Source organism: Ranitomeya imitator, chromosome 2 (genome assembly GCF_032444005.1).
Source record: "Ranitomeya imitator isolate aRanImi1 chromosome 2, aRanImi1.pri, whole genome shotgun sequence".
In the NCBI taxonomy this organism is placed as follows: Eukaryota; Metazoa; Chordata; class Amphibia; order Anura; family Dendrobatidae; genus Ranitomeya; species Ranitomeya imitator.
In genome coordinates this window covers 357,232,720-357,249,509 of record NC_091283.1, presented here as the reverse complement: position 1 = coordinate 357,249,509, position 16,790 = coordinate 357,232,720, and the positions used below count along the sequence as shown (strand labels likewise).

General features: G+C 45.5%; 1 pseudogene; it reads right to left on the bottom strand.

The window, feature by feature from the left end:
• Positions 1-201: 201 nt before the first annotated feature.
• The window catches only part of LOC138663802 (zinc finger protein 585A-like), a 92,751-nt pseudogene continuing 76,162 nt past the window's right edge, over positions 202-16,790 (bottom strand).

Genomic DNA, 16,790 nt, shown 5'->3' with positions numbered 1-16,790 from the left:
CTGGACCCGTTGAAGCGATTGTTCGCGAAACGGCCGTCGTCTGTCTCGTCTCTGCACCCTCCCTCACCGCTCCCTCCTCATGTTGTAACCTGCCTTGTTCCTAGCTGGGAATGTTGAGCCACGGTCAATAAAGGACTATATTATCATTGAAGATCACGGGTGAGTGCTGCTTTCATTCATCTCCTCATGTTTTGGTCTAAAATATAGTCATTAAGGGCTGCCTAGTACTCAAAATACCTGATGCCCTTGATGCGAGAATATAGATCCTAGTAATTAATTTTTAACATTCTAGGTAGGATAATAACATTTTCCTGTGTGGGATTTTTAATCTTTAAAAGGGAACCTGTCACCCCCCCTGGTGTTTTTAACTAAAAGAGCCACCTTGTGCAGCACTAATGCTGCATTTTGTCAAGGTGACTCTTATTTGGGGTCCCTTCCAATGCTGAAATATTTGTTTTTATAATTTGCCCCTCATACCTGTAGTCTGTCCGGGGGGCATGTCTTTCCCCCGGACACAAACGCCCCCCAGCCATCCCTCAGCCCCTCCGTGCGCCGCCTCCTCTGCGGTCATTATCCTCCCCGGCGTCTGCGCTGTAAGTTGTTTTTTTTCCGGGCATGCGCAGATTGCGCTGCCCTTCGACTCCCATCACTTGATGGGAATTTGCAGCGCAGGCGCCGGGGACTTTAATGACTGCAGAGGAGGTGGCGTCCAGCGCACAGAGTTGAAAGGTTCCCTTTAAGAAGGTTCCATTTTCAGTTAAAACATTTCCCTCATTCTGAATGTGAAAAAGGCTTGTAACCTGTGTGGGTTCTCTGGTGTGTAATAAGATTTGATTTCTGATTAAAATATCTCCCACATTCTGAACAGAGAAAAGGCTTCTCCCCTGTGTGAATTCTCTGGTGTGTAGTAAGATTTGATTTCTGATTAAAATATTTCCCACATTCTGAACAGACAAAAGGCTTCTCCCCTGTGTGAATTCTCTGGTGACAAATAAGGGCTGATTTTGCTGCAAAACAACTTCCACATTCTGAACATGAAAAAGGCTTCTTCCCTGTGTGAGTTTTCTGGTGTGTATCAATATCTACTTTACATAACATTTGTTTCCCAAATTCTGAACACGAATATGGTTTCCCCCCTTTGTGAAATATCTGATGTGCAACAAGAAATGATTTACGTGTAAAACATTTCCCACATTCTGAACACGAAAAAGGCTTTTCCCCTGTGTGAGTTCTCTGATGTACAATAAGTGATGCATTCTTTCCAAAACATTTCCCACATTCTGAACATGAAAAAGGCTTCTCCCCAGTGTGAGTTATTTGATGTGCAACAAGTGATGATTTATGTGCAAAACATCTTTCACATTCCGAACATGAAAAAGGCTTTTCCCCTTTGTGAGTTCTCTGATGTGCAAGAAGTGATGATTTATGTCCAAAACATTTTCCACATTCTGTACATGAAAATGGCTTCTCCCCTGTGTGAGTTCTCTGGTGAATAACAAGATTTAATTTCACATTAAAACATTTCCCACATTCTGAACATGAATATGGCTTCCCCCCTTTGTGAAATATTTGATGAGCTACAAGAAATGATTTACGTGAAAAACATTTCTCACATTCTGAACACGAAAAAGGCTTCTCCCCTGTGTGAGTTCTCTGATGTACAGTAAGCGATGTTTTCTGTCCAAAACATTTCCCACATTCTGAACACGAAAAAGGCTTCTCCGAAGTGTGAGTTCTCTGATGTACAATAAGGGATGTTTTCTGTCCAAAGCATCTTTCACATTCTGAACATGAAAATGGCTTCTCCCCAGTGTGAGTTCTCTTATGTGCAGCAAATGAAGATTTATGTCCAAAACATCTTCCACATTCTGAACATGAAAAAGGCTTTTCTCCTTTGTGAATTCTCCGATGTGCAACAAGTGATGATTTATGTCCAAAACATTTTCCACATTCTGAACATGAAAATGGCTTCTCCCCTGTGTGAGTTCTTTGGTGAATAACAAGATTTGATTTCACATTAAAACATTTCCCACAGCTTGAACATGAATATGGCTTCTCCCCTGTGTGAGTTCTGTGGTGAATAACAAGATCAGTTTTCAGGTAAAAAGATTTCCCACATTCCAAACATGAACATGGCTTTTGCCCAGTATGAATTCTCTCATGCCTAACAAGTTTTGATTTCTGGTTAAAATCTCTTCCACATGTGATACAAGAAAATATCTTCTCCCCTGTGTTAATTTTTGGATGTTTAACAAAAGATGTTTGAAAGGGAAAATTATTTCCATGTTCTGGCTTCTTTGATTTAAGAGCAGTTTGTTTTTTAATGCCTTCTTTCTGACTTTTATTTTTATTAGCTGTCTGTAATGAAACAGAAGGTAGGACCTGATAAGATGATAGAGCTTTGCTGTTAAGGGATGATGGTATATAGGGAGTAACAGCATTCACTTCAGTTGTATTCTGTGTAATCGCAAGGTTATCTGATTTAAAAATTGAAGATGTCAGCTGTCCCTCTGATCTCCTGTCACTCTCATCTGCCAAGAATAAAACCAATTATTATTTTTGAATAAAATATCCATGAAATTTATAATTTTGAACATTTATATTCAATTTTTTCATCAAAATGGGAAGTTATAAAGCAAAATTAAATGATTCACTAGGACACTGACAATTCACAATCTAATAGGAAACCTGTATGAACTTGAACCAGTAGAGTATGGTTACATAGTTATTAAGGTTGAAGGAAGACTATAAGTCCAACTAGTTCAACCCATAGCCTAACCTAACATGCCCTAACATGTTGATCCAGAGGAAGGCAAAAAAAACCCATGTGGCAAAGAGTAAGCTCCACATTGGGGAAGAAAATTCCTTCCCAACTCCACATACGGCAATCAGACTAGTTCCCTGGATCAACGCCCTATCAAGGAATCTAGTGTATATACCCTGTAACATTATACTTTTCCAGAAAGGTATCCAGTCCCCTCTTAAATTTAAGTAATGAGTCACTCATTACAACATCATACGGCAGAGAGTTCCATAGTCTCACTGCTCTTACAGTAAAGAACCCGCGTCTGTTATTATGCCTAAACCTTCTTTCCTCCAAACGCAGAGGATGCCCCCTTGTCCCCGTTTCAGGTCTATGATTAAAAAGATCATCAGAAAGGTCTTTGTACTGTCCCCACATATATTTATACATTAACATAAGATCACCCCTTAGTCTTCGTTTTTCCAAACTAAATAGCCCCAAGTGTAATAACCTATCTTGGTATTGCAGACCCCCCCAGTCCTCTAATAACCTTGGTCGCTCTTCTCTGCACCCGCTCTAGTTCAGCTATGTCTTTCTTATACACCGGAGACCAGAACTGTGCACAGTATTCTAAGTGTGGTCGAACTAGTGACTTGTATAGAGGTAAAATTATGTTCTCCTCATGAGCATCTATGCCTCTTTTAATGCATCCCATTATTTTATTTGCCTTTGTAGCAGCTGCCTGACACTGGCCACTGAATATGAGTATGTCATCCACCCATACACCCAGGTCTTTTTCATTGACGTTTTGCCCAGAGTTTTAGAATTAAGCACATAATTATACATCTTATTACTTCTACCCAAGTGCATGACCTTACATTTATCCCCATTAAAGCTCATTTGCCATTTATCAGCCCAAGCTTCTAGTTTACATAAATCATCCTGTAATATAAAATTGTCCTCCTCTGTATTGATTACCCTGCAGAGTTTAGTGTCATCTGCAAATATTTAAATTCTACTCTGAATGCCCCCTACAAGGTCATTAATAAATATGTTAAAAAGAAGGCCCAATACTGACCCCTGTGGTACCCCACTGCTAACCGCTACCCAGTCCGAGTGTGCTCCATTAATAACCACCCTTTGTTTCCTATCCCTGAGCCAGCTCTCAACCCACTTGCACATATTTTCCCCTATCCCCATTATTCTCATTTTATGTATCAACCTTTTGTGTGGCACCGTATCAAAAGCTTTTGAAAAGTCCATATACACTACATCCACTGGGTTCCCTTGGTCCAATCCGGAACTTACCTCTTCATAGAAACTGATCAAATTAGTCTGACATGAACGGTCCCTAGTAAACCCGTGCTGATACTGGGTCATGAGGTTATTCCTCTTCAGATACTCCAGTATAGCATCCCTTAGAATTCCCTCCAGGATTTTACCCACAGTAGAGGTTAAGCTCACTGGCCGATAATTTCCGAGTTCAGTTTTTGTCCCCTTTTTGAATATTGGCACCACATTTGCTATACGCCAGTCCTGTGGTACAGACCCTGTTATTATGGAGTCTCTAAAGATTAAAAATAATGGTCTATCAATGACTGTACTTAATTCCTGCAGTACTCGAGGGTGTATCCCATCCGGGCCCGGAGATTAGTCAATTTTAGTGATTTTTAGACGCCGCCGCACTTCCTGCTGGGTTAAGCCGGTGACATTTAATTGGGAATTTTTATCACTAGTCATTTTGTCTGCCATGGGATTTTCTTGTGTAAATACTGATGAAAAAAAGTCATTTAGCATATTGGCTTTTTCCTCATCCTCATCCACCATTTCACCCAGACTATTTTTAAGGGGGCCAACACTATCATTTTTTAGTTTCTTACTATTTATGTAGTTAAAGAATATTTTAGGATTATTTTTACTCTCTCTGGCAATGAGTCTCTCTGTCTCAATCTTTGCTGCCTTGATTTGCTTTTTACAGAATTTATTTAATTTTTTGTATTTATTTAATGCCTCATCACTACCCACTTCCTTTAATTCTCTAAATGCTTTCTTCTTGTCACTTATCGCGCTCCTTACAGCTCTATTTAGCCATATTGGTTTCCTCCTATTTCTAGTATGTTTATTCCCATACGGTATATACTGTGCACAGGTCCTATCCAGGATGCTAATAAACGTCTCCCATTTTCTTTGTGTATTTTTATGTCTCAGGATATCGTCCCAGTTAATTGCACCAAGATCCTCTCTCATCCGTTGGAAATTTGCCCTCCTGAAATTTAGTGTCCTTGTAAGCCCTCTACTACAAATCTTATTAAAGGGTACATGAAAACTTATTATTTTGTGATCGCTATTTCCCAAGTGACCCCCAACCCTTATGCTTGATATGCGGTCTGGCCTGTTGGTTAATATTAGGTCTAGCAGTGCCCCCCTTCTTGTTGGGTCCTGAACCAGTTGTGAGAGGTAGTTGACTCTCATAGTTGTCAAAAACCGATTACCTTTGCTGGAACTGCAGGTTTCTGTTCCCCAATCTATTTCAGGGTAGTTGAAGTCCCCCATAATAATGACTTCTCCTTGAGTCGCAGCTTCATCTATTTGCTTTACGATGATATTCTCCATTGCTTCCATTATTTTTGGAGATTTATAACAAACCCCTATCAGTAATTTATTATTTTTCCCCCTCCCCTTATCTCCACCCACAGGGATTCTACATTTTCATTAAATTCACCTATGTTATCACGCAGGATGGGTTTTAAGGACGATTTTACATATAGACACACCCCTCCCCCTCGCTTATCTGTACGGTCATTTCTGAACAGGCTATAGCCCTGCAAGTTAACAGCCCAGTCTTGGCTCTCGTCCAGCCATGTCTCAGATATCCCCACCATGTCATAATTATGCTCCAACAACATTAGTTCTAATTCGTCCATTTTGTTGACGAGGCTTCTGGCATTAGTATACATGCACTTGATGTTCCTCTCTCTACCTCTATTCTTTCTTAAATTATTAACTGTTCTAACCCCAATACCCTCCCCCCCAATTCCTAGTTTAAACACTCCTCCAACCTTCTAGCCATTTTCTCCCCCAGCACAGCTGCACCCTCCCCATTGAGGTGCAGCCCGTCTTTAGCGTAGAGCCTGTAGCCAACTGAGAAGTCGGCACAGTTCTGCAGGAACCCAAACCCCTCCTTCCTACACCAATTCTTGAGCCACTTATTAACCTCATGGTGTTCAAGTGTTTGTTCATTCTGCCTCCCAAATATAAAAAGTCACCAAAAATGATGTAGTCAAAAATGATACTAATAAACTTTTACTTGTCCCAGTAAAAAACAAGCCCCCACACAGGTGTCAAAATAGTCACTACTCCTATAGATTAATTCAATGATGGTTACAATTTCTAAAAATTAGTTACTTTATGGGGTTTTCTACTGGTCTGGTTTTCTGCAATTCTGTAACATTGAGGCTTCTACAAATGGTGTTACATTTCTTCTGGGATCTTCTGCGATGTCTGCTTCTATCACTTTTATCAGTCGCCACCATCAGTCATTCTGCAGCCAGCGTTGGTGATTGAGGAAACATTGGAACCAGAAGCTCTAGGTGGCAGAGCCACTAAAAATAGCAGCATCACTCAATCTGGCAGTATGAGCATCTGTGCAATCCAGCTGGAACAATCAGTTCCCTCTTTCAGGTAATTGGAAAGCACCACACCCTTCAAAAGCTCAAAGCATATTGATGGAAGCTGCCAGATACAGCCTTGCTCTCCTCTGGTTCAGTCCTGTGTGCTCAGCTCCCAGCTTGTGTATTTGATCCTAGCATGTTTACTGACTTGACTCTTGTGTCTTCTAATTTAGTATTTTCTATGCCCTCCTGGTTCTATCTAAATTCTAGGTTCCCCCAAGTAATTTCAAGTAATTTGTTGCCCAAAAAATAAGTTTTGTAAATTGAAGTGAACATATAAAGACTTGCTGTTAAACTTGTAAGCCCTCTATCATCAGAAATAAAAAATAAAAAAGACTTGAAAGAATAAAATGGGATGCTGGAAAAATGCGGACTACCTAAAGAAGAAATACAGGAAATGTTATTAACTACTTTGTGTGGTATCACTATCTGATTAAAGATAGAAACATAAAAATGCAAAGTTTGAAAACTTCAAATCTTTCTAAACTATTTGGAAATTTTCAGATATTTTTAAAAATAAATGCAAAATATAACAACCTAAAATTGACAAACGTAAAATACAATGTGTCACAGAAAAAAAATAATCAGAGATCACTGGAATCAGAAGAAGCATCCAAAGTTTGTCACCACATAAGAGACACATGTCAGATTTGAAAAATGGGGCCAGATTAGGAACACAAAACTGGTTGCGGGAAGTGGTTAAAACAGAGTATTTGGGGCACTAACTACTGTAGTCAGAAACTCTGAATATGGACAATAACAGATCTACTGAAATGATCAAACTCTACAGTCTTCACCAGTAAAAAAAAATGGAGTAACTAGTGGTGAAATCTTTCAAGTAATTAGAGTATGCAGCTCGGTGGTTCTTGGAAATTGAAACTATCCTAGGACCAATAATTTCTGTCAGGTGAGTTTCTTGAAGGAATATTAGAGATATAACTTTTTATAATAGTGTAGAGCTGAGGCGTCTTAAAATTTGATCTCCGGAATTTGGAAGAGGCAATGGAGACTTTTTTTAAAGACTACCAAGGAGTTGCAGACTCACATAAATGAGGCAGGCCAACCGCACCAAAATAAAACATCATACATAATAGCCTATAACCTGCAGTAACCACCGATCGACCAAACCGCTGCATGCCCAGCTCTACCCTCGCCTACTGTATCCTCACCCATCCCTTGTAGATTGTGAGCTTTCACGGGCAAGGTCCTCTCTCCTCCTGTACCAGTTATGACTTGTATTGTTTAAGATTATTGTACCTGTTTTTATTATGTATACCCCTCCTTACATGTAAAGCGCCATGGAATAAATGGCGCTGTAACAATAAATAATAATAATAATACATAATGAACGTTTCCTGAGATCTCAATCTGCGTATGCGCTGCCACCAACAGCCATTTTCCTGAAGCCCACTGTTAGGGCTAGTGGAACACACCAAATAATTAAATATATATAATAAGGTGCGTTCGCAGCCCGGCGTCCACCGTGCAGAGATAGAACCTGCTACTAAGTAATGACAGACTATATGGAGGTACAATGAGGATACACACATGGGTTAACTTCACTCTGTATGAAGAAAGCGATCCCTGTTAAGTCACAGGGTCACGGTACCGCACAGAGAGCGCAAGCAAGGAACCACAGAACTCTATCCCAGGACACAGGATTAGAGTTAGTGTAGACCTCTTGTGATCGACACCACAATTGGGGTATCAGAGGTAACTAATATGCACAGAAGTGCATGCTGTGCCACACTAGCGGACGCCACTAACCACCCAGACTTGGGTAAGGTAAGCGCTCTAATAGCGCACGGCGCTGCACTGGCAGTCACAGCAGTTAGACGCTGTTTCGTGTGTTAAAGCTGTGAGTTCAGCTAGGCGCTAGATTGCAGCCATACACCTTACGCGAACAGTCATACACAAGAAGATGGGTTTTTTAAGGAACGACTTGCACTCATCAACACACACACGATAACAATTGTATACTAGCGCATGGCCGTGCGGCCATGCAAACCTTTTATAGCTGCAGCAAGTACAAGACCTTCCGAGAAGGACCAATGGGAGACTGCCACAGAAGAACACATTTAGGACCTTCCTAGAGGACCAATGGGATTAGCTGCAGTATCTAAGCATGTGACCCCCGACCTCCAATGGGAGGTCATCCCGTGGGCATGCTCAGAAAGGGAAAATCTGGACTTAGTCCCAGAAAGACCTGCTCGCTGCTGAACATTGCTGGCTACAAGAACAGAGCCTGGAAGGGCAGTAGTAACCAGTCGTCCAGTATTAGCCTGAGCTAGACTCTGGGACCGACGTCTCCGCTGAGCAGACTCCACTGCGGCTGGAGAAGAATGGGAGACCGCAGCGGAGATGGTTCGAGATTCCCCCTGTGCAGAGGCAGGAACTCGACATCTAACATTACCCCCCCTCCTAGGGCCCCCCCTCCTTGGGCCTCGCTACGCTTAAAGGCCGCAATGAGCTGTGGAGCTCGAATGTGTTCAGCAGGCTCCCAGGACCTGTCCTCTGGGCCATAACCCTTCCAATTTACTAAATAGAATTTTTTGCCACGTACCACCTTGCACCCCAAAATAGCGTTCACCTCGTAATCGTCCGTAGACGAACCCGATGTCCCGGCAGATGACTCGGAAAACCGGGACATGAATACGGGCTTCAAGAGGGACACATGAAGGTCCAGATGGTAGACCACAGGATTAACCTGTTCGAGGACCTTGAAGGGACCCAAGTAGCGAGGTGCAAACTTAGTGGACTCAACGCGCAGCCTGATGTTACGGGCGGAGAGCCACACCAAGTCGCCAGGAGCAAAAGTCGGAGCGGGGCGCCGATGTGCATCGGCGGAGGTCCTCATTCTCTCCTTGGAGGCCCGAATGGCATCCTGAGTGCGGTCCCAAATGTCCCGTGCCTCCACAGCCCAGTCTGCCACCCTGGAGTCAGCGGAAGACACAGGCATGGGCACAGGGACACGCGGATGCTGGCCGTAATTTAGGAGGAATGGAGTCTGACCGGTGGAGTCGGCTACAGCGTTGTTAAGCGCAAACTCTGCCCATGGTAGCAAGGATGCCCAGTCATCCTGCCTGGCAGAAACAAAATGTCGTAAATATGTGACCAGGGTCTGGTTGGCCCTCTCAACCAACCCATTCATCTCGGGATGATATGCCGAAGAGAGATTCAACTCAATAGTGAGTAGACGACAAAGCTCTCTCCAGAATCGAGACGCAAACTGGGGACCCCGGTCACTGACAATTTTGTCCGGCATACCGTGTAGGCGAAAGATATGCCTGATGAACAACGCTGCCAGAACCCGTGCAGAAGGTAGCCGTGGAAGAGGCACCAAATGAACCATTTTGGAAAAATGGTCGGTGACCACCCAGATAATGGTGCAGCTACGAGACTTGGGTAAGCCCACCACAAAGTCCATCCCCACCATCTCCCAGGGCCTGTCCGCCACCAGCAGGGGGTAAAGCAACCCAACTGGCCGTTACCGAGGAGACTTGTTCTTGGCGCAAGAGACACACGCCCGAACATAGTCTGCGACATCACGAGCCATATGCGTCTACCAGTATGTCCTTGCCAGTAACTCAGATGTCCTTTTGGACCCAAAATGTCCACCCACCCTGGACGAATGAGCCCAAGAGAGAACCTCCGGACGCAAACTGGATGGTACAAAAGTCTTGCCCGGAGCCACAGTCACTCTAGCGAAACCGGGGCCACAGTTCTCAGGCTCTCGGTGGAGACAATAAGCCGAGGCTCCTCTTCCTCCTCCACAGATGATACAACGGAGCGACAGAGAGCGTCGGCACCAATGTTCTTTTCCCTGGAAAGAAAATGAAGGGTGAAATGGAACCGGGAGAAGAACAAGGACCATCTGGCCTGGCGAGAATTTAACCGCTGGGCTGTCTGCAGGTACACCAAATTCTTGTGTTCTGTGAAGACTTGGAAGGGAAAACGAGCTCCCTCCAAGAGATGTCTCCACTCCGAGAAGGCCAACTTCATGGCTAGCAACTCCTTGTCCCCGATGGAATAATTCCTCTCTGCTGGTGAGAAGGTCTTAGAAAAGAAGAAGCAAGGATGCTTCCGACCTTGAGCATCCTTTTGGAAAAGGACTGCTCCAGTACCAACAGATGAGGCATCCACCTCCATTATAAATGGGTTATCTACATCGGGGCAATGTAGGATGGGAGCGCTAGCGAAGTGTGACTTAATCAAGAGAAAGGCCTTGGAGACCTCCTCAGACCACAATTTGGGATTTGCTCCCTTCTTGGTGAGGGCAAACAAGGGAGCTACCAAAGTTGAGAAGTGTGGAATGAACTGGCGATAGTAATTAATGAACCCCATAAAGCGTTGCACCGCTTTAAGAGAATGGGTTTCCTGCCAGTCCATCACAGCCTGTAGTTTGGCAGGATCCATAGCCAATCCCTGGGCGGAGATGATATAGCCTAGGAAAGGTAGGGACTCCTGCTCGAACACACACTTCTCCAACTTGGCATAGAGGGAGTTTGCCCGTAGGAGGTCGAAGTCTTTGCAAACATCTCTCCGGTGGGAGTCAATATCTGGAGAGTAGATGAGAATATCATCCAGATAGACTACGACCGAGGTGGAGAGCATATCCCGGAAGATGTCGTTCACAAAGTCTTGGAAAACGGCTGGGGCATTACAGAGCCCGAAGGGCATCACCAGATATTCATAGTGCCCATCCCTGGTGCTAAAAGCCGTCTTCCATTCATCCCCCTCACGGATGCGAATCAGGTTGTAAGCACCCCGCAGATCTAATTTTGTAAATACCCTTGCTCCCCGAAGCCTATCAAAGAGCTCAGATATCAGGGGCAAAGGATACTTATTCTTAACGGTGATGGCGTTAAGACCCCTGTAATCTATGCATGGACGTAGTTCCCCATTCTTCTTCTGCACAAAGAAGAACCCAGCCCCTGCAGGTGACACTGACTTCCTAATGAATCCTTGTGCCAAATTTTCCTTGATGTACTGTGACATTGCCTCCGTCTCCGGGAGAGATAACGGACAGACTCGACCCCGGAGAGGCTCAGCACCAGGCAAGAGGTCAATAGGACAGTCATAGGGGCGGTGAGGCGGAAGGGTCTCCGCAGCTCTTTTGGAGAACACGTCTGCATAGGGCCAATATTGCTTGGGGAGAGAGGATAGATCTGCGGGTACCTCAGTAGTAGCAACCTGAACACATTCCCTCTGACATCTACCCCAACAAGATTCACCCCATCCCAAAATTCTGCCTGTGGACCACTCAATATGAGGAGAGTGGTACCGTAGCCAAGGCATCCCCAACAGGACCTCGTCAATTCCCTCAGGAATGACAAGCAGAGATATAATCTCCTGATGAGATGGCGACATGGACAGAGTGAAAGGGATGGTCTGGTGTGTTATCTGTGAGGGCAGTGTCGACCCATTTACCACTCGTACGGTCACTGGTTGAGCTAACATTACCAGGGGAATTGCGTGACGTTGGACGAAGGCAGATGACATAAAATTGCCCTCCGCCCCAGAATCCACGCAGAGCTCTACCGAGTGGGAAAATGAGCCTATAGTACCGTATATACTCGAGTATAAGCCGACCCGAGTATAAGCCGACCCCCCTAATTTTGCCACAAAAAACTGGGAAAACTTATTGACTCGAGTATAAGCCTAGGGTGGAAATGCAGCAGCTACCAGTGAATTTCAATAATAAAAATAGATCATTATTTCCCCATAGCTGTGCCATATAGTGCTCTGCGCCGTTCATTATTGCCCTATAGCTCTGCCCCATATAGTGCTCTGCGCCGTTCATTATTGCCCTATAGCTGTGCCCCATATAGTGCTCTGCACCGTTCATTATTGCCCTATAGCTGTGCCCCATATCGTGCTCTGCACCGTTCATTATTGCCCTATAGCTCTGCCCCATATAGTGCTCTTGCACCGTTCATATTGCCCCATAGAAAGCTCTGCCCCATATAGTGCTCTGCACCGTTCATATTGCCCCATAGAAAGCTCTGCCCCATATAGTGCTCTTGCACCGTTCATATTGCCCCATAGAAAGCTCTGCCCCATATAGTGCTCTTGCACCGCTCATATTGCCCCATAGAAAGCTCTGCCCCATATAGTGCTCTTGCACCGTTCATATTGCCCCATAGAAAGCTCTGCCCCATATAGTGCTCTTGCACCGTTCATATTGCCCCATAGAAAGCTCTGCCCCATATAGTGCTCTTGCACCGTTCATATTGCCCCATAGAAAGCTCTGCCCCATATAGTGCTCTTGCACCGTTCATATTGCCCCATAGAAAGCTCTGCCCCATATAGTGCTCTTGCACCGTTCATATTGCCCCATAGAAAGCTCTGCCCCATATAGTGCTCTTGCACCATTCATATTGCCCCATAGAAAGCTCTGCCCCATATAGTGCTCTTGCACCGTTCATATTGCCCCATAGAAAGCTCTGCCCCATATAGTGCTCTTGCACCATTCATATTGCCCCATAGAAAGCTCTGCCCCATATAGTGCTCTTGCACCGTTCATATTGCCCCATAGAAAGCTCTGCCATTGTCGCTGCTGCTGCTGCTGAAGTAAAAAAAAAACCAAAACACATACTCACCTCTCTTGCTTGCAGCTCCCGGCGTCTCGTTCCGGCGTCTCGTCCCGGCGTCTCCGCTCTGACTGATCAGGCAGAGGGCGCCGCGCACACTATATGCGTCATCGCGCCCTCTGACCTGAACAGTCAGAGCGCAGAGACGGGAAGATGGAGCGGCGCCCGGCGGCTGGAACGCGGACAGGTGAATATTACATACTTACCTGGTCCTGGTGTCCGGCTCCTTCCCCCGCACAGCTGTCTTCGGTGCCGCAGCTTCTTCCTCTATCAGCGGTCACCGTTACCGCTGATTAGAGAAATGAATAGGCGGCTCCACCCCTATAGGAGGTGGAGCCGCCTATTCATTTCTCTAATGAGCGGTCCCACGTGACCGCTGATAGAGGAAGAACTGCAGCACCGAAGACCGTGGGACGGCAGGGGGAGCGCCAGGATCGCTGGGACTAGGTAAGTATGCCTCAGCGCCCTCTCCCCCTCACCCGCCGACCCCACCGCCGACCGTGACTCGAGTATAAGCCGAGAGGGGCACTTTCAGCCCAAAAATTTGGGCTGAAAATCTCGGCTTATACTCGAGTATATACGGTAATTGTCCCCTTATAGGACAATTTGGAGGCAAACGTCGCCGTGTCTAGTGTACCTCCACCCACTACCACTAGATGCTGACGTTTCCTCGACCGCTGGGGACATCTGGTGGCAAGATGTCCTGACTGCTGGCAAACATGACAAACCTGGAGTGCACGAGCGGTCCGGGACTTAGATCCCGCTCGTGACACTACCATAGGCTCATGGGACTCAGGGGCCTGGACTGGAGATTCCAAAGGTTTGGCGAAGGTAGGAGCCAGCCGAAAAATCTGCCTACACTGGGCTCGCTCTAACCTCCGCTTGTGAAAACGGAGGTCAATACGAGTGGACACTGCTATTAACTCTTCCAGTGTGGCTGGAATCTCCCTAGTGGCCAGAACATCCTTCACGTGGTCAGCCAGCCCCCTCCAAAATATTGGAATAAGGTCTTTATCCGACCACTCCAGCTCAGATGCTAGTGTGCGAAAGTGGACGGCAAAATGGCTGACCAAGGACGAGCCCTGAGTTAATGCCAACAGTTGGAGCGCCGTATCATGGGTGACACGAGGTCCTAAAAAGACCTGTTTCAGAGTACTCAGAAACAACGGAGCATTCTGCACCACATGATCGCTACGCTCCCACAGCGGCGTGGCCCACTCCAATGCCCTGTCCGACAGGAGAGACACAATAAATCCCACCTTAGCCCGCTCTGTAGGGAAACGAGAGGCCAGAAGCTCGAGATGAATAGAGCACTGACTCACGAAACCCCTACAAGATTTACTATCACCAGAAAATGTTTCTGGCAGCGGGAGGCGAGATAGAGTCGGAACAGGGGTGGCAGTGGACAAGGTTGCTGGAGCCACGCTAGCAGCATGAACAGCAACTGCGGTTACATCCACAGCTGAGGTTGTGCGCTCAAGAGCCGCCAACCTACCCTCCAGCTGCTGGATGTACTGCAAAGATTGCTGTTTGTATGTCATTACTAGCCAGACCTTGGTGCTAGTATAATGTTAGGGCTAGCGGAACGCACCAAATAATTAAATAGATATAATAAGGTGCGTTCGCAGCCCGGCGTCCACCGTGCAGAGATGGAACCTGCTTTTAAGTAATGACGGACTATATGGCGGTACAATGAGGATACACACATGGGTTAACTTCACTCTGTATGAAGAACGCGATCCCTGTTAAGTCACAGGGTCACGGTACCGCACAGAGAGCGCAAGCAAGAAACCACAGAACTCTATCCCAGGACACAGGATTAGAGTTAGTGTAGACCTCTTGCGATCGACACCACAATTGGGGTATCAGAGGTAACTAATATGCACAGAAGTGCATGCTGTGCCACACTAGCGGACGCCACTAACCACCCAGACTTGGGTAAAGTAAGCGCTCTAATAGCGCACGGCGCTGCATTGGCGGTCACAGCAGTTAGACGCTGTTTCGTGTGTTAAAGCTGTGAGTTCAGCCGGGCGCTAGATTGCAGCCATACACCTTACGCGAACAGTCATACACAAGGGATGGGTTTTTTAAGGAACGACTTGCACTCATCAACGCACACACGATAACAATTGTATACTAGCGCATGGCCGTGCGGCCATGCAAACCTTTTATAGCTGCAGCAAGTACAAGACCTTCCGAGAAGGACCAATGGGAGACTGCCACAGAAGAACACATTTAGGACCTTCCTAGAGGACCAATGGGATTAGCTGCAGTATCTAAGCATGTGACCCCCGACCTCCAATGGGAGGTCATCCCGTGGGCATGCTCAGAAAGGGAAAATCTGGACTTAGTCCCAGAAAGACCTGCTCGCTGCTGAACATTGCTGGCTACAAGAACAGAGCCTGGAAGGGCAGTAGTAACCAGTCGTCCAATATTAGCCTGAGCTAGACGCTGGGACCGACGTCTCCGCTGAGCAGACTCCACTGCGGCTGGAGAAGAATGGGAGAGCGCAGCGGAGATAGTTCGAGATTCCCCCTGTGCAGAGGCGGGAACTCGACACCTAACACCCACTGCCTGGAAGTAAATGGAAAGTAAGGGGACTCCACTCACCACCGACATTTTCTGAAAGCCCAGGGTCCACAGCCTCGCACCACCAGGATATCCCCTCCTCCCAGCCTGGGAGTCGCAGCATTGCCCCACTCCTGCCTCCGTCAGCTTCCTGTGACCCCACTAAACCGCCGCTGCCCCCCATAAGGTACCGTAAATTCAGACTATAAGATGCACCTCTATTTCCCATCCCAAAATTTTGGGGTGCGTCTAATTGTCCGCTGCGTTTTTTTGTCCATGAACCACGCCCAGCTTAGAGATATATCATGGCAGAGGTGTAATGTTTTTTGTGCAGTTTAAATCGAAATCCCCTTTGAAGTTAGTCAGTTTAAAAACAAAATGAAAAATCAGGAAAAAGGGAAACTGTAATTGTACGGAAATTCACACTTGGCCCTCACTGCACATTTAATGTTGACCTGGTCTTGTAGGGACCACAAGAGCACATTCAGTAGCACAGAAGGGAGACACGGTAGATCCTATATGATGCATCCTATATGATGCCATGATTCTATTAAGACAACAGAATCATCAATCTTCGCTTTTTCTTAAAGGAACACCATAATATTTTACTTCAAATGATTTTCTAACTTGTCTGCACAGCCGGTGACAAAGAAGAAACTGTGATTCTGTATTTAGTGGTTACTACTCACCTGGGTAGTTATATGTAGGAATCTCCTCTGTACACCACTTATCACCCCTCACATGTGTCTCTGTAGTATTAATATAGGTCAGATCTTTACCCTGAAACAAATATTGCAAAAGTTACAGACAGATTGAGAAGTCTCATCTATGATCAGCTCTAATCCTGCCATCTCCACCGTCCTCGTGTTCTCATTACACAAGTATAAAACATATACACACGTGGTCAAAATTGTTAGTACCCCTCGTTTAATGACAGAAAAACCCACAATGGTCACAGAAATAACTTGAATCTGCCAAAAGTAATAAAAAATTTTTTATGAAAATTAACAAATGAAAAACATTGCTTTCAACCATGCTTCAACAGAATTAAAAAAATAAAATAAAACTCATAAAATAGGCCTGGACAGAAATGATGATACCCTTAACTTATTTTGTTGCACAACCTTTTGAGGCAATCACTGCAATCAAATGATTCCTGTAACTGTCAATGAGACATCTGCACCTCTCGACAGGTATTTTGGCCCTCTCCTCAAG